The sequence below is a fragment of the Bos javanicus genome, chromosome 6, assembly GCF_032452875.1.
Source record: "Bos javanicus breed banteng chromosome 6, ARS-OSU_banteng_1.0, whole genome shotgun sequence".
Taxonomy (NCBI): domain Eukaryota; kingdom Metazoa; phylum Chordata; class Mammalia; order Artiodactyla; family Bovidae; genus Bos; species Bos javanicus.
Window position 1 is genome coordinate 61919001 of NC_083873.1, and position 18737 is coordinate 61937737.

Sequence of the window (18737 nt, forward strand, 5' to 3'; positions counted from 1 at the left end):
TATTTTTGCTTCTAAGTAATTGTAAGACAAGTTGATAAAAATGTTGCTTTTTTTCTGAATAGAAAATTAAAATAATGAATGGTTTAGGTTAGTGTTGGCATTTGGCAATTGTGGTGGGTTTTTTCAGTGGCTCAGTCATGTCTGACTCTTCGAGACCCCATGCACTGCAGCACTCCAGGCTTCCCTGTCTTTCACTATCTGGCAATGGTACTTGAATGTAATTTTAGAGGGGAATCTCAATAGTGATAGGTCAGCTTTTGATATCAACTTCTATATAATCATTGGACCTAAGGCAATGTTAGAAATATGAAATCATGTTATTCTTAGTGGCATCTGAAGGACATTAAGAGATTCATTAATTTTTTCTTTCAAAAATATGTTAGCACTTAAAAAAAATAAAAGCACAACGTGAGAGTTGTGACTTAAGTTTTATTTGGGGTCAAATGAGGACTACATCCCAGAGACAGCCACTCGGGTATCTCTGAGGTACTGCTCCAAAGAGGTAGAGGGAAGACCAGGGTATATATGATTTTAGTGAAGGATGATATGTGCATTCAAGCACACATTTTGGCAGAAGGTTGCTGCTAGTCATGAGGAGCAAATGTCTCCATTAATGATTTCAGGGCTTTTCTAGGTATGAAAAGATGCAAGAAATTGAGCTCTTAAAATCTTCTCCTGAAAATATCTAACTATCGGAAGGCCTATTCTGCCAGTTTTTCTCAGAGCACAGAGGGCCTCATTCCTGATTTTCACCTTGAACTACCTTCAGGTTATGTTGAAGGTCAGGGACTGTAGTGACTAGTGACTTCATGCCTTTGGAACCCAACGGAGAGCAACGATTTTTAGTTGGAAGCAACTCTAACGTATTAGCACAATCATAGCAATGTGGATCATCAAATGTGAGTTTGATTTTTTACTTTCTCATTCAGGTCAGCATCACTGACCTGACACTGACCTGAATGAGAAAGTAAAAAATCCAACTCATTCTTTCATTAATTCATTCTGAGAAAAAGAAGTACCTACTAATTTCCAGGTAGAAATTTCTATTCTAGAGAGTATGAATTTAGAAATAAGTGACAAAATCCTTGCATCCTTATAGAGATTACAACTAGTGGGAGAGCATGATATGCAAACATTTCTAATATAATGTATTGATAATAAGAATTTTGATAAAAATAATCATGAAGCCATAGTAAAGTGCCAGAAACCATTATCTATGATAGTTTATATATATGTAACTTATTAAAATATATGTTTTATATATATAAGTATGTCTACCAGTTTGTTTTTTTTTTCTTTTAGGTGTGTTAGTTTCTCAGCCATGTCCAACTCTTTGCGTCCCCATGGACTGTAGCCTGCCAGGCTCCTTTGTCTGAGGAATTCTTCAGGAAAGAATACTGGAGTGGGTCGCCATTCCCTTCTACTCAGGGATCAAACCTGGATCTCTTGCATTGCAGGTAGATTCTTTATTATCTGAGCTACCAGGAAAGCCCAGTTTATATATACTAATTATATGTGATAGTTTATATATACTTATATATGGTTGTATACATACACACACACACACAAATATATATATATGTATGTACCCTAGTATATAAATGTGTATGTGTGTGTAATTATTAGGAATACTAACTTTGAATTAGGTTTATTGTTCAGAGAACTCAGAAAGAGTACATAATTTGTCTTACAAGCTTGTGTTTTCCCTAGTGTCCATGAGAGAAAATGAGAATATTCATGTTCGGTTGTATTCACTGAATATACACAAGGTCAAGTACTTCTGTTGTAAGACTTAGATGACAAGTTAAATTCATAAAGAATTAAGTTTGCTTGGAGCACACAGTATTTTGCATTTTAAACTGTAAGGACCTGGCAGACTGGAGAAGTTTCATGTATTGTGGTGGCATTTTGAAATTTCAAAGGCCTGCTATTGATTTGATTATAAGATCCATGTTATGTAAATTAGAGTGTGTCTTTGAATGAATGAGTACAATAGCAAGACAATATATTTGTCCCTGAACTAAATTTCATATGAGGGCAAAATCTTTCTTCTGCTTGCCACTAGATCACTGGAGCATGGCTACCAAAGCAAAAGTGGCTGTGACCCCAGGCAAAATAAATAGAACTCTTAAAAATGTGAGTGTGGTGAACATGGTGATTTACACAATCCCATTCACAAGCCCGTCTCCTTATGAGATGTGGTACTGGCCTGTGAGATGCAAGCCCAAGGGGCTGAGTGAGCTGTCCCAGATGCCATGGCTTCTCTGATGAGGAGGGACAGGCATGCAGAAAGGCCCTTTTGGCCTTATTCTTTATTACTTTTCTCCAGTTGCGCTCTTCTTTCCTTACCTGTTGTCATGAGGCCTGTTAGTTCAGGAGTTATTAAGAGATTGGGAGGCCACAATGATGAAAAGAGGTCTCTTACTGTGGCCAGGGCATAGAGAAAAAAGTTTGTGAACTCTCAGTAACATCATTGAACAGTCAGTGAACACAGGTACCGCCTTCCCTTAAACTTATTGTTCTGTGAGGGAAAAAAAGAAACTGTTTAAGCTGCTCTTAATCATGTTTTCTTTACTTGCAGTTGAAACTTATTTATAACTGATAGAGTAGGAAAAATGTATTTCTCTCCCTAAATTAATATTAAAATTTTATTATAGTCTTTAAATTATAGGAAACTTTCAGCTCATAGCTTATTATCCTTTGACTCTTTAGGAAAATTCAAATTTTGACTTTACTGTTTAATCCTATTGGGGAAACACCATAGGCCAACTTTAACAGCCTGGAGCAGTAACTGCTTAAAAAGCCTTTAGTGAAAGTGAAAGTGAAGTTGCTCAGTCGCGCCAGACTCTTTGCGACCCCATGAACAGTAGCCTGCACCAAGCTCCTCCGTCCATGGGATTTTCAAGGCAAGAGTACTGGAGTGGGTTGCCATTTCCTTCTCCAAAAAAAAAGCCTTTAATAGGATATAATTCTCTATTTCGATTCTTCCCGCATGCTTCTTTCTTTCCTTTTGTCTCTTCCATTTTCCCTCTCCCTCCATCTTCTTGATCTCTTTTGCTTCCTTCTCTATTTCTACCCATAACCTAGACAAAGACTATACTTATTAATGTGTTAACTGAATATATTTTTCTGTTTCCTATTGTAATTAAAAATTGATAAGTAAAACATTTTAACTTATAGGTTTATGATGTTGCCTTATTCCAAAAAGGATTTGTACTGCCATGATTTGTAATTTCCTTTGGGAAAAAACAGCTGCTTCCCTAATATCTTAGATTACCTCTATGAACTTTAATATTTTGAGTTAATTATTCATGAAAGAAGAATGAATTGTCATCCCTTGTCTGAGAATGATGAATAAGGTAATTATAATTTACTTTCATGAAGCAGAAGCAAAAACCAAAAAAACGATAAAAGTCTCTATTTCTTAAAATGTAGAGGAAACTTACCTTGACCTTATGATTTAAAGGATTCAGTGTCATCTGTAACTTGTTTGTCATTAGTTCATTCATTCAACAGATGTTTACTTAGAGACTGCTGTGTGCAAAGAAATATGGGATCCTTTATTGCCCACCCCTGAAGGGATATGTGTGTCATTAAGAAATAATTAACTTTTTTCATCCTTATCAGAATCACCAGTCCAAGTAGCAAAATGTATCTATCTCATGTCTGCTGAGGTGTAACATCACCAGAACCAAAGGGAATGAAGAGAGAGAGCCAAAAGACTGGAGGCATAGTTTTCTTTCTAGGTCTTACAGATGTTGGAGTTATTTTGCTCAGTAACTTACTGAAAATATAAGATCCTTATGATTAGTTAAGGTTATCTTAATTTCTTTATTTTTGCAATGGACAATCTGCAAAAACTGTGAGAAAGCTGAGTTGTTTAGGATCATGGAAAACTCTCTTTGGAAGAAGTACATGGTAGCACACAAGAAAACAGAGGGCACAGGGTCTGAGGTCCTAATAAGAAAAGAGGTGATGAGGAAGTTGTCAGTCAGGATTTCCTCTGTGCAGGAGGCCTTTGCCTCCATTGACCCACTATGCATAGTCTCCTCATTTAAGGCTTCTAAAACAATATTAAAGAAAGAAAACATATGGAGCATTTGAGTTCCTAAGATCATTCTTTTGCTTCATATACAATTTGTCAGGTAGTTCTAGAGTTTAATATTTAGTTCTCTGTTTCAAAATTGGAAAGATACAAAGGGACCTTAGAAAGAGTTTAAAGGAACAACTCAAAAAGAAAGATACGTCTTCTGAAAAGATTTAAGAAGAAAGACTCTAAAAAGGAAACATAATCTATTATTGGCCATGAAGAAGACATGAAATTTGGCTGATTATTTTGGCATCAAACAAAAAGGCATAAAATGGCCTAGAAATGGTAAGCCTCTTCTTAGTAATCATTCTTTTAATATTAAGATTTTTATTAAAGTATATTTGTAATTATTCTGTGTTCAGTACCCTTGAAGAGCAACCATTCTTTCATTTTGATGAAATATCTTTTCTCCAGCATTTGTTATTTGTAGACTTTATTATGATGGCCATTCTGACCTGTGTGAGGTAATATCTCATTATGATTTTGACTTGCATTTTTCAAATAATTAGCAACACAGAGCATCTTTTCACATGCCAGTTGGCCATCTGTATGTCTTCTTTGGAAAAATGTCTAGTTTATATGTAATTGTCCAGCTTTCCCACAATCCAACATCATGGGATATCATTCCATTTCTTTGAATCACCTTTGATTTCCGTTATCAATGTCTCATAGTTTTCAGCATATAAACCTTTCACCTCCTTGGTTAAGTTTATTCCTAGGCATGTTTTTACGTGATTTTAAATGGGATTTTTTTTTTTTTTAACTGTCTCTGGTATTTCATTAATAATGTATAGAAATGCAATGGATTTCCATGTGTCAATCTTGTATGCTACTACCATGCTGAAATCATTTGTTAGTTCCAATAGGTTTTTTTTTTTTTTTTTTTTGTTGGTGGAGACTTTAGGGTTCATTATATAGAGTATCTTGTCATCTGCAGATGGTGACAGTTCTACCTCTTATTTTCCAGTTTGGATACCTTTTATTTATTTTCTTACCTGATTGCTGTGACTAGGATTTCTAATACTGTGTTAAATAGACACAATTAAAGTGGACATCCTTGTCTTATTCCTGAGTTTAGTGGGAAGGCTTTCAGCTTTTCACCACTGAGTATTATGTTAGCAGTGGGTTTGTCATAAATGGTTTTTCATTATGTTGAGATATGTTACCTCTGGTGAAACTTTTTATCATGAATGAATGTTGAATTTTGTCAAATGCTTTTTCTGTATCTACTGAGGTGATTGTGTGGTTTTATCTTTCCTTTTGTTAATGTGATGTATCACATGGATTGATGTGTATATTGAATCATCCTTATGACACTGGAATGAATCCAAATTAATCATGGTGTATGGTCCTCTTTATGCATTATTGGATTTAGTTTGTTAAATAGTGTTGAAGATCTTTTACTATTTAGATAATTATTATAAAAATTATTACATTCCTGCTAATATGAGAACCCAGTGATGGAAAAATTGTGTCTATTTTGTTCACTGTTTTATCCCCATTTCTAGGTATATAGGCTTTTAGTAGGCATTGAGTGAAGGTTTTTTTCCTATTAAATTGAACATCTTTGGATATAATAAACATTTAGTTTCAAAGATGTTTATAGAAATCAAAATGCATTAGATACCTTAATTTGAAGTGGAAAGAATATTCGTTCATATTTTGAAAGGTAGAGGTAATGTTCTAAGAAATTCTTTCTAGTTTCTTGGAGTCAGGGTGCCTCAGAACTCTCAACATAGTCCTGGAGTTACTCAGAATCAGATAATTGGAACTGGTGCATGCAACATAACCTAGTTGGTATTTCAAAAAAACATCAGATTTTGTACTCTATACAGATATTTAAAATTATGTATTAACTGATGATCCTAGCATAGAAACAACCTTAGGGAAGCCTACCTTTTACTATAGATCAATTTCTTTGCTTTGCTTTCCCATTGTAATGACTATAGGACCTTAAGGCAATGATTTGGGACAAATTATCATTTCAGATTCAGCCAAAATTACTTTTGGTTTTTAAACTGTACAAATCTGAATGATTGTGAGAGCGTGGATTCTAGTAGCAGCTCTGTTTTGGCAAAGCTAAACCTAGATTTATAAATATTAATGTGTCTAGATGATATATCTCAAGTTATTGTCCTTAGAATTTTTGAATAAATTCTGGCTAGGAAAGAAACACGTTTTCCAGCTACTTTTGAAAAGCCATATGTTAAGTGGCCAGGAAGTTCAAGATAGTTCTAATAGATCACATAAATAGAGGCAGTCTTAAATTGTAAGGATTATCTTGCATAATTAATTTGAGGTTCAGAGGCAAGATAATCAGTATCATTTTCTCTAACAATCAAGCATCTTTAATTGAGTATTGCCTCTCTATCCTTAGGGGACCTTTTTCCAATTTGAGCATAGACTTGAAAGTGTCAGTTTCAATCAGTCTTGTACCAGAGGGTACCATTTTCCCATATAAGTATCATCAAAGAGATCTGAAGATGCTTTTTCCGTGAGGGCTTAGATACCGAACTTCCATGATGCGTTGCATCCTTTTGCATGCATCAGAATCTTAGTTTCTCTCCAAGCAAAAATTAAGATTGTTTCCAATTTTAATTTGCCTTATTGTTTACAGATACAATGCTTTTCTTATTTTAATTAAAAAATGTACTACCAAAAAAAAATTTTTTTTTAAGTCTTTGTGTATAGATGGATGGGGACTTCCCTGGTGGCTCAGAAGCTAAGGAGTCTGTCTGGACTGCAGGAGTCCTGGATTTGATCCCTGAGTCAGGAAGGTCCCCTGGAGGAGGGCATGGCAGCCCACTCCAGTATTCTTGCCTGGAGAATTCCCTGGACAGAGGGGCCTGGCAGGCTACAGTTGCCATGGATGTTGTCTCAAAGAGTCAGACACAACTGAGCGACTAACATTTTCACTTTATTTCATAGATGGATGAAGTATATGTCTTGACATTTGCCAAGCAGTTGATTTAAAATTTTTGTCTCATAATTAAAAGTAATTATAAAACGTATTAAAGAAAGCAACACCTTTAGGAATATTGCTGTATAAAAATTTGAAAAATTATGAAACTTCCTGGAAATAATTAGAGATATTGGGCTGAAATGCAGTTTGAGTGCATAAAATCATAGCAGAATAAAATATCACAAATCACTCAAAATACTAGCACTGTTTTTTAGGCAGTTTTTATTGACAGATTTTTAAAAATCAAGTAATTATATAAATTTTAATAAAATTTATTTAGTTCATCAGACTATAAAAGTAAGGAGGTTTAATTATAGTTTTGTGAGGAGTTAGAATTTCAAGGAGGGATATCATAGAGAAATGGTAACTCTCAACTAAAAATATCAGTGCTTCTAGGAGGAGATAATTCTATGCCTTGGGAAAGAGATATTTCAAGATTAGGGTAGAAATTTTTGTTACCAGCAAGCAAGTACACTTTGAAATGTTCTGATATGCTGTTGACAAGACTTGGAAGCCAGCTTAAAAAGACCTCCCACTGGCTAAGCTGTGACAATTTGAGCATAAAAATAGGCAATAAAAATAACAATTGATTAAAACAGCAGCACCTAGAAGAAGCCATTATTCATAATTTTGTTTAAAGGATAACAGAACTTAATTTTCTCTTCATATAAATTGATCTATTTCAGGTTAAATTTTTAGAGGAAAATTTCCCCATAATACTGTATACATTATGTATATATATGTGTGTGTGTGTGTGTGTGTGTATATATATATATATAATGGTAATAAAGAAAATACTGATGTGTGTTTGTAGATATAATTTTTAAGGTAAGGACCTATCCATACACAAATAATAGTGTGACCACCACTATTGTTATTGGTATTTTGTGGACTCTACTTTGTTCACCCTTCCTGTATGCTTTGCTGACCTTCTATTATGGATGATTTGTCCTCTTCTAGAAGTATATCTTAACTGCTTTTATTTAGAATCTATTAATGGGAAGAATCAGTTTGTTTCCATCTAATGATTTTCACATTTTTCCCTCTTTCTAGAACTGGACATACAATTCTAGATTGCCTTTTGAATGTATTTTTTGAATATATTTTCTCAGCATTTTCTGTTAGCATTGTAACTTCTGATTTGTTTTCAAATTGTCATAATTTAAAAATATTCTTTCATCTCTGAATGCTTTTTCCTATTTTTGTTATTTCTACAGGAACAGTGACTTAAGGTTCATTTTGTTTGTTTGTTTATTCTTATACTGTCAAAGCCCAGAATAATGTCTGGTAGTAGCTGCTCCATAAATACTTCTTGAATGAATAATGTACAGGTTTTCACCATTTTAATCTGACCTTTGTCATAGAATTCTTGTATGAGTCTAAAGAACTTAGTATAGTATGGAGCACACACAACTACTCAGTAAATGATAGCATCTATGCTCATCGAGAGAAAGGGATTGTTAATCTCTGTAACAGGCAGAGAAGAAGCTGTCTGTAAATATATGTTTCATAAGCTTACATTCTAGAAAATAGGCAAAACAAAGCAAAGAACAACACACCCATATGCACTGTAGCTACACTAATTTCTTCTCATCATATTTTCAAGTTTAAACTCAAATATTGATTTTGTTTATTTTTTTCCCTTTGGCAGACACAAAAAAAGTTTGAAGTAGTAAAATTTACAGCAAAAAACGTACAAAATAAAAAGCAACTTTTCCATTTCTAGTTAATGGTGCTACACATATAAAATCAGAATTGCTTGCTTAAGAATAGAATGTAGTCTTTGTAAACTGAAGAGTTTATCCCTTAGAAAGGCCATTTTGATGAAAGTTTGTTCATCAAAGAGTAAGAGTAGGAGTATTAGACCAACTTTTGAAATAAATTGTAAATGAAAATATTAAAATTAGTAACTCAGGATAAAGGTGGTATTCTTAGGTCGTGTCATTGTAGCTATTCCTTCTTGCAGTGTCTACATAGAAAGCTCCTGTTCCATTATACCAAGACTTCTAACCTTCTCTCTACAGATCTTCAAGTAAATGAATAGAAATTTTTCTAATGGCATTCCAGATCCATCAGATAATTCCATTTGAGATTTCTGAGGCGATTCTATGCCAGTGTTTTTCATTCTTCTAATTTTTTTAGGATATGTTTTTGCAAGAATTCCAATTGGATAGATTTTATTGTATTAGACCAAGTCATTCATAATATTTATATGATGCCAGTCACACATTCAATAAAAGTAATCAAATTAATGTGCAATCAGTTTGTCTTTATTTACTTTGCTAAAATTTAAACTTATAAAGCCTACTTGTTGATAGCATATTATATTTGATGCAATTCAATGTTCCATGGTTTCAACAGGATTCAACAGGATTGGGTTATCAGTGTTACTAGAAGGGCCCTATCATGTTTTATAAAATGATTCTCTGACTTGGAATTTCACAGTGAGTGAGGTGTTGATTTGAGCTCTCTGTATGCTTAATATAGTCCCTCAAAGTGCTAAAAAATGTTCCTGCTAAATGAAAGAATCCTTCAACCCTTTAATGTGAGTGCTTTTTTGCATGTTGCAGGAAATTTTGAGAATATCATTTAGTCTCAAACACACAATCCAATGTGATGCACTTATTTTGCATATGGAAATGTTGCCTGCCACATCGGTAAGCAAAGGATGTTGCCTCCACCAGGCCTCCATCCACTGCAGCCACCCACTACTGTGCACCCTGAGGGGATTCAGGATGGAGAAAAGCAGGATACTGGCCCTAGGAAGTTAGGGTGCATATCAGAGGAATGACTTTAATGAGCCCAGACTCTTGCATCTTTCCATTCATATAAAGCACTAAATTCATTAACTTGAGATGTTTGGTTTTCTTTTATGAACAGTAATCTTTTGATGTTCTGACTACCTGGTTTTTGTTGCAGAAACTTCTGTATATCCTGGCTCATCCCTTACCCCTCAGAGCAGTTCATCATAGCTATCTGAGAGGCTGTCTTCTGGGTTTACTTCCTTAGCAAGTCTGCCAAGTAAAACATAATTCTCAGCTTTTAGATTATGCATTTTTTCAGTCGACATGCATTTTGTGTCTTTCATGAAACACTGGCTATACCTTGAGTGAGTGGTAACAGCTCCAGACAAATGCAGGAACCCGTGGCTCTGGGTCCTTCCTCTCCTCTCAACTTGTAGCACATGCCCATTCCTGCAGTCCCTTCTAGTTCAGAAACTTATGAATCTCAGGGCCCAGATCAATTTGTTGTGGCTATTTTTCATCTAGTAAAAACAAAAAAAAGTGTTGAGAGTGGAAGAAAGTCCCTTTGCCAAGGATCTCAGTGAATATATTCCTTTGGAATTAGAGAGGAAATTAAACTGTGGCTGAACTTTTATCCTTTTTTTTCTTTCTGAAAGCTTCCTGTTGTTTGATGTCCAGGAGGATTGCTTAGACTACTCCCGGAGACACTGCTAGCTTACTTAGCAGAGCCTGGATATTTTTAAGATTTGAAAGAGACAAAGCTGAGAAAAAATAAATTTTGTCTTTGTAGTCTCTGTTTACTGTTTGTATTTGGAGAGACTTGTCTGTGATACATTGCATCTAAGCAGTGGGGTACCAGATACTGGTACTGATACTTTTCATTAAATTATTATGATATTTCTATTTATACAAAATTAGGTGACAATGATCTCATTGATTCCTATCAGCTTTTCTTTCAGTTTTTCAGATGATTCAACGATTCACCTTAAATCCATGGCTCTTAAGAGAATTTCTGAATTATCACCTAAGAAATAATTTTCACATATGTTTTTAGAAGGTAGAAGTTGTCATATGAACTAATGGGTAGGTTATAGATGAATACAGGTGCAGATTGGAGGAGAAGAGAAACACATTTTAATACTTAATGTGACACTTAAGACAGAATATAATTTATTGGTTTAGTTCACAAGCTTAGGATTTCAGGCAGCCCTGAGTTGAGTCCTGGCTTGGTTTATCAGTTAACTTTTTTTAATTGCAAAGAAGCAAATAATGGCCAACTTAAGCAAAAAAAGGAAATTTATTGGCAGACTGAAAAATTGGAGAACCACATCTTGAAATAGGAAGAAACCAATTGTTTTGAGTGGAGCAAGGAAAAAGAACTAAAGGAAATTTCTCAAGACAGAAACAATTCATTTACTTCTAAATGGATAGGACCTCACTATTTTTTAAAGCCTTGCACCAATGCTTCAAGGGTAGGAGTCCCAGAAATGGGTGTTTGGCTAAATTTTATTACCGTTCTAGTTCCAGTCTAGTGGGAAGAAAGATCTGGTCCTTCAACTTTTACAATGTAAATCAACTATTTTGCTACCTACTGTTGTTCAGTTGCTAAATCCTGTCTGACTCTCTGTGACTCCCATGGACTGCAGCATGCCAGGCATCCCTGTCCTTCACTGTCTCCGAGAGTTTGCTCAAATTCATATCCCTTGTGTCAGTGATGCCATCCAACCACCTCATCCTCTATTGCTCCCGTCTCCTCTTGCCCTCAATCTTTCCCAGCATCAGAAGACTTGTTAATGAGATCTGATTCCCCAAAAGGAAACTGGAGTCCTATGGGCAAGTTACAGTGGAAGCTATGGGCTAAGAACTAACAAATGTGCCTTATGCTTGGCTTTTTACTAGCCACGTGATGTTGTTGAGTCAATCTCTCTAGGCTCAGTGCTTTAAAACTTTAAAATGATGATAATGATTCCTGCCTTTTGTATTGCTATATTAATTAAGGTAGTCTATGGGAAATTCCAGGTACATACAGTAAATATGTATTTACATACAGTAAATTTCAGGTACATACTCAATAAGTATTAGGTGCTACCATTATTATTTTGTCATTTTTACAGTTCTTTACATTTTCTTCTTTAAATCTCACCATATGCTGTTAGGTAATTTTAATAGATGTTATTGTCTTTGTTTTATGCGTGAAAACCCTGGACTTAGGGGCACTGCCCAAAGACTTGTTCTTCCAAGTCCATGTATTTCCTACTACACCGTGTTATCATCAACTTGGGAAAAAAGATGAGGGAAAAACACTGATATAGACGGTTCTTTCTGAGAAATGGATCTTGAGGAAATTCAGAGCAGACTCTTCCTGCAGATTGGAGGGGCTTGTTGTATATGTTTCCTAGAAGTTGAGGTTCTGAGAGTGAAATCCTGACATGTGTTCCCAGGGTGAGCTCTGAGCTGTAGTTCCACCATGTGGTCTTTTGATTTCATTGCTAAGAAATCCAGGTTTGTAAAGCTGTGTTTTGAAAGTTTAACCCTGAAACTGTTAACCTGTTAAACTGTGAGAGTACTAGGGCAACGACCTGTCACCATGGAATTTTCCAGAGCAGTTCTCGGCCGTGTGTGTGGGGGCAGACCTGCATCTGTCTTCCCTTTCAGCTTGACACCTAGACACCTACACCCAAGAGTGGGGTTGGCTGTTTGATAACAAGCTCAATTTTTGTCTCTGTAAGGTGACATCTCTGCCAGGATGAATACTTGCTTAGTCTCAGAGTCTGTTTTCAGAAACCGTGAGGAAGCTGGCATTCTCTGAGGTCTATCTTCCTTTACTGCTCTCTCTGCAAAAAGAAAGCAGAAGTATGTTGGTAGTAAACAAGGTCAGCCTTCTACCACTTGGCTGAGAAAGCACACAAGAAAGGGATCCGAAAAAGAACGCATTTAGTTTCTTTTGGGACCTACAGAGTGGGTCTTCCTGATTTCTTTCATGTTACTTTTCTCTTTTTTTTTTTTTTTGCCATTTTCTTATTTATTTATTTTTGGTTGTGCTGGGTCTTCATTGCTGCATGGGCTTTTCTCTTGTGGCGAGCAGGGGCTGTGGACCAGCAGCATTGGCATCACCTGGGAGCTTGTCGCCTTCCCTGGTGGCTCAGTGGTAAAGAATCCACCTGCAATGCAGGAACCATAGGAGAAACGGGCTCAATCCCTGGGTCAGATCCTCCAAGATTCCCTGGAGGAGGGCATGGCAACCCACTTCAGTATTCTTGCCTGGAGAATCCACATAGACAGAGGAGCCTGGTGGGCTACAACCCATGGTGTCACAAAGAGTCAGACATGACTGAAGTGACTTTGTACACACAGGAGCTTGTTAGAGTATTTATCTCACTCCTGACTTACTGAGTCAGAACCTTCATTTTAATAAGATCCCAGGTGCTTCTTCTGCACGTTAAAAATTGAGCAATGCTGCTCTATAGCACTTTTTATACAATACCTGTAAAATAATAATAAAGTATAACAAAGCATGTGAGGCAGAAATTATATATCACTGATAGAATGACCTCCATTGTCATTTTTTTCTTTCTAGCTCTAACATTCTCAGAATCCTAGAAACGATAGAAACTTGATCCTTCTGAATACAAATGAAGTTGGTAGTTTCAGAGTCCAACTCAAAAAAAAAAAAAAATAGAATTAAAATGTGATCATGAATGAGGGATGAAGGAAAAGGTCTTGGTCATCAAGCCTAGTTTTTTGTGCTCCATCCAAGGACTGAAAGCACTGTGAATGAATGATGGTTGTCCATGTGATCTTCAAGGAGCAGTAGGGATCCCGAGGATCCATCTTAGTTTCTCTCAGCTCTCCATCCATCCTCAACTAGCTCACTCACATTTATCTGTTCTATGTAACCATTTTTCTGTTCATGCTTTACTTAGAGAAAAAAAATCACAACTTAAAATATGCACCAAAAAATAAACAAAAGTGATCCCCACCCCAACTCAAAAAGACAAGTTTGAAAACCACTTTGCTAAGCCGGGCATTATAATATTGTATTATCAAGGAATGGGTTAATGGTTATTAAGGTGTTGCATGCTCAGTATACTAATTGGCATGTTAATTTTTTTACTTACAGAATAAGGAAGGAATTCAAACAAAGTGGTTGCAGGGTTAACTTGCCTTCTCTGCTCTTCATGTTTCTTATGTTGGGAGTTGGCTATTTGGTTTACCCACAGGGTTCATTTCAGGGATAGTTATGATTGCATAAGCTCAAAGTTCTGTTCCAAAAAGTTATTTTAGTTGAGTTGAGCTCTGTTCAATATTTGTTGATTGCATGCTATATGGCAAGGACTGTAGTAGTAGCTGGATATGTAAAGGGGACCATGACACAGTCTTATGCTCTCGAGAAATTTGTAGGCTGGTAAACTGGACAGGCATGTAAATTGATCATTTTAAAAGACTAATTTCAGTGTTATGATACTGGAATATTCAAGACATTGGGGGTCTCAGGAGAGTAGCATTATGTGTTTGGAGAAGAGTCATGTCCCCTGGGGCTGAGTTTTGCATGAAGGGTGGAAGTAGGTGAAGAAATGAATGCTGGAAACACATTCCAGGTAGAAGTCACAGTGAAACTAGAAATGCTGATGTAAGAAATGGCATGTTCTATTTTGGGAACTTTGCCAGGATGCAAATTATAGTGCAGGAGAGGCAGACAATTAGGCTGGAGAGATAAACTAGTTTCTGGAAAGAATCTGCCAAACTTGACATGCTTGAATTTATCTATAAGTAAGTGATGTCATGAATTCTACATTAGGAAAACAGCCACTACGGCCACCATTACCATTGGTTTAAAAGAAAAATGCACTCATTTTCAATCATGTTGTGAAAGCATCCTCATTTTCCTTAGAGCCTGTTGATCTTCCTCAATATAAGAATGGTTTATAAAGTTTTGTCTCTTTAAAGTGTGAGGGAAAGAGGCATGAACAGATGGGAAAAAACTGTCGTCCAAGAAGATAGTATCTAAGTCAGCACTAATGTGTATTGGGGGCATTAAAAAGATCACTCAAATTTTTGCATGGACCATTGTGACTCAGACCCACACAGCTGTAGTGGTATAAAGTGGTGAGGTGACCTATGGAAAAGGGAACAAATACAAAGTCGTTGTTTTTGTAGAAACCACCATTGGTGCATTGCAGTGTCTATAAATTTACAGCAATGGATATCAGAAAGAGCTTATTGTTATTAATAACTTTATATTATAAAAGGAAGGAAGAAAGTACTTGTGTATCCCCATATACTCTCTACTTTCTTCTCTGTAAAGGAAATGATTTATGGTAAGAATTAAACTCCATGAGAGTCAGCATATGTTTTTTGTTGTTGAATTCATAACATTTAGACATATTGTAGGCACTTAAAAACTATTTACTGAGTAAATGAATGCATGAGTTAATTCACTAGTATGAAAGGGGCTAGATGAGTTTTTTTAAAGTGTCTTATTAGCTAGATAATACCATTGATAAAAAATAATAAAAACTATAAAGAATAATGCCCCTGGGAATATGAAGAGAATGGTATACTCTAAAGGTGTGAAATCATGTTGGTCAGAGGATTTTATTAGGGATAGTGAGGGGATAGGTGGTAGGGGTATATAAAATTTGAATTAAAAATAAAATATGAAATATTATTTGGGATTATAAGCAATTTTCAGTGATATTCTAAAAGTTAAAAAATAAGTTAATAATGCTTATCGATAAAATTCAAGCAACTACAAATAAATGAATAAACTTGTGTTGCCCTAGTGTGGTGCAAGAACAGAACAATAGATCAATGGAACCAAATAGAGGGCTCAGACTGGACCCATATATACGTGGAACTTACTGTATACTGGTGGATTTACTATGATGCAAACAAAGCTTAGGTTCGGGTCTCCTTACTTGAAGAGGAACTAAAAAGCCTCTTGATGAAAGTGAAAGAGGAGAGTGAAAAAGTTGGCTTAAAGCTCAACATTCAGAAAACTAAGATCATGGCATCTGGTCCCATCACTTCATGGCAAATAGATGGGCAATCAGTGGAAACAGTGGCTGACTTTATTTTTCTGGGCTCCAAAATCACTGCAGATGGTGATTGCAGCCATGAAATTAAAAGACGATAACTCCTTGGAAGGAAAGTTATGACCAACCTAGATAGCATATTCAAAAGCAGAGATGTTACTTTGCCAACAAAGGTCCATCTAGTCAAGGCTATGGTTTTTCCAGTCGTCATGTACGGATGTGAGAGTTGGACTGTGAAGAAAGCTGAGCACCAAAGAATTGATGCTTTTAAACTGTGGTGTTGGAGAAGACTCTTGAGAGTCCCTTGGACTGCAAGGAGATCCAACCAGTCCATCCTAAAGGAGACCAGTCCTGGGTGTTCATTGGAAGGACTGATGCTAAGGCTGAAACTCCAATACTTTGGCCACCTGATGCAAAGAGCTGACTCATTGGAAAAGACCCTGATGCTGAGAGGGATTGGGGGCAGGAGTAGAAGGGGATGACAGAAGATGAGATGGCTGGATAACATCACCGACTCGATGCACATGAGTTTGGGTGAACTCCGGGAGTTGGTGATGGACGGGGAGGCCTGGTGTGCTGTGATCCAAGGGGTCGCAAAGACTCAGACACGACTGAGCAACTGAACTGAACTGAACTGAACTGACCTTGCTTTGGAAGGGGCCCTCCAAAGATATTCACAATGTTATGTGTTTTAGTGAGGTTTGCAAGAAAAATTTATTTTTGTTGCAGTTAGTAAGGACCACTAACTCTTGCCACTCTGACTACCCCTTCATTACAGTTCCCTTTTTGTGTCGTATTCAAGAATCCATGGACAGTTTTTGAATCTAGTTAAAAGGAAATAAGTTGGGAATGTGCCATTTTAACTAAAATTTGGAAAATGCATTAAGGGCATGACATACAATTTAGAGAAGAGGAAATTCCAAAAGGGAACCAGTATGTGTTAAAATACTCACCATCAGTTCAGTTCAGTCGCTCAGTCATGTCTGACTCTTTGTGACCCCATCAATTGCAGCACGCTAGGCCTCCCTGTCCATCACCAACTTCCGGAGTTCACCCAAACTCACGTGCATCGAGTCGGTGATGCCATCCAACCATCTCATCCTCTGTTGTCCCCTTCTCCTCCTGCCCCTAATCCCTCCCAGCATCAGAGTCTTTTCCAATGAGTCAACTCTTTGCATGAGGTGGCCAAAGTATTGGAGTTTCAGCTTTAGCATCGGTCCTTATAGCTAGTAATTAAAGTTCCCCCCAAAATGAGATGTCTCTGTTGTAATTATTACCCCCAATCAGTTGGATAATGGCAAATGTTGGCAGGAATGTGGGAATATAGGGTTCTTCATGCCCTGGTGGGAGTATAGTCTGAGTGTATTTATTTTGGAGGTGGTGGTATTTAATAAAGTGAAGTATATTTGTTTCATATTGCCCAAGATAATGCTCTGGATTAAATATCCTAATGAAGTTCTCCTATCTAAAAATATTGCCTGCAGCATTGTTTCTGGTACTAAGGAAGGGAGGCAAGCTGGCTATCCAGCTACTAAGGAAGTGAGGATAGCCAGCTATCCTCATTAGGACAGGAGTAAATAAAATGTAGTAGCATGCAACAGTTAGAAGCAATGGATTAGGTGTTCATGTAGCAATATGATGCATCCTAAGACATTGGGGTAAAGAAACCAGTAAGAGATAGAATTTTGAGGTAAATATGCAACACAAATAAATATTGGATACAAATGTGTATCCATACATGCTCACCAAATAATACACATGATGTAAGACTATGTCCAAATAAGAAGTAAATTGTAAATACCATAAAAGGATTAATAAACACATCTACAGTTCTGACTTTAGGAAGACCTCTTTGTTAACAAATGGATGAAATTTACTAACTGGAAGGCAATTGAAGATCTTCTGAGGGTACTAAGTTCTAATTCTTATCTAAGGAATCTTTATAGCAGGATGTACCTGGTTCACCTGGATTATTCATTATTAATTAGTCTTCAGTTTTTGGCTTTATGGGAGCTTCCCTGGTGGTTCAGACGATACAGGATTTGCCTACAATGAAGGAGACCTGGGTTCAATCCCTGGGTTGGGAAGATAGCCTGCAGAAGGGAATGGCTACACACTCCAGTATTCTTGCTTGGAAAATCCCATGGACAGAGGAGCCTGGCAGGCTACAGTCCATGGGATTGTAAACAGTCAGGCATGACTGAGTGACTAATACTTTCATGAGTTTTTTAGCTTTATGAGCCATAGCTGGGTTGGACAATGGAAGTTAATCACAGAGGCCTTCTTACCACATGACCAGAGAGCATAAAGGCGAGAGAAGCACAGAACCAAAGGGTTTCCTTACGTCATTTTGTATTGCCCATTGTGTTTGTTGCTCTAAACCCAAAATACATCCCAATGTGATGAAGAGATTTAGGAAGATGTATCCTGTTGTGATGTGTGGCTCCTTTCTTGTAAACTTGACTAATCACTAGTACAGCTTGATACTTGTTAACAGGTGGGTTTCATGAGCCTGACAGGTGATCCAGCCTATCGTATTAGTAAAAGCACTTTATAGTAATCATCTGTGGAGCGTGAGGAGAAAACTAATAGGGGCATAAAAATAAATAAGTAAATAGATTAGTTGAGTTCAGTTCAGTCGCTCAGTCGTGTCCAACTCTTTGTGACCACATGAACCACAGCATGCCAGGCCTCCCTGTCCATCACCGACTGCCGGAGTCTACCCAAACCCATGTCCATTGAGTCCGTGATGCCATCCAACCATCTCATCCTCCGTCGTCCCCTTCTCCTCCTGCCCTCAATCTTTCCCAGCATCAGGGTCTTTTTCAATGAGTCAGTTCTTCGCATCAGGTGGCCAAAGTATTGGAGTTTCAGCTTCAACATCAGTTCTTCCAATGAACACCCAG

At 36.8% G+C, this 18737-nt stretch overlaps 1 long non-coding RNA gene across 1 annotated transcript in view; it reads left to right on the forward strand.

Moving 5' to 3' along the window:
* The first annotated feature begins 1320 nt into the window (after positions 1-1320).
* LOC133249498 (uncharacterized) overlaps positions 1321-18737 on the forward strand; it is a 239258-nt gene continuing 221841 nt past the window's right edge. Inside the window, exon 1 of the long non-coding RNA XR_009736987.1 lies at positions 1321-1457. This is a non-coding gene — a long non-coding RNA (uncharacterized LOC133249498). The remainder of the gene's footprint in view (positions 1458-18737) is intronic.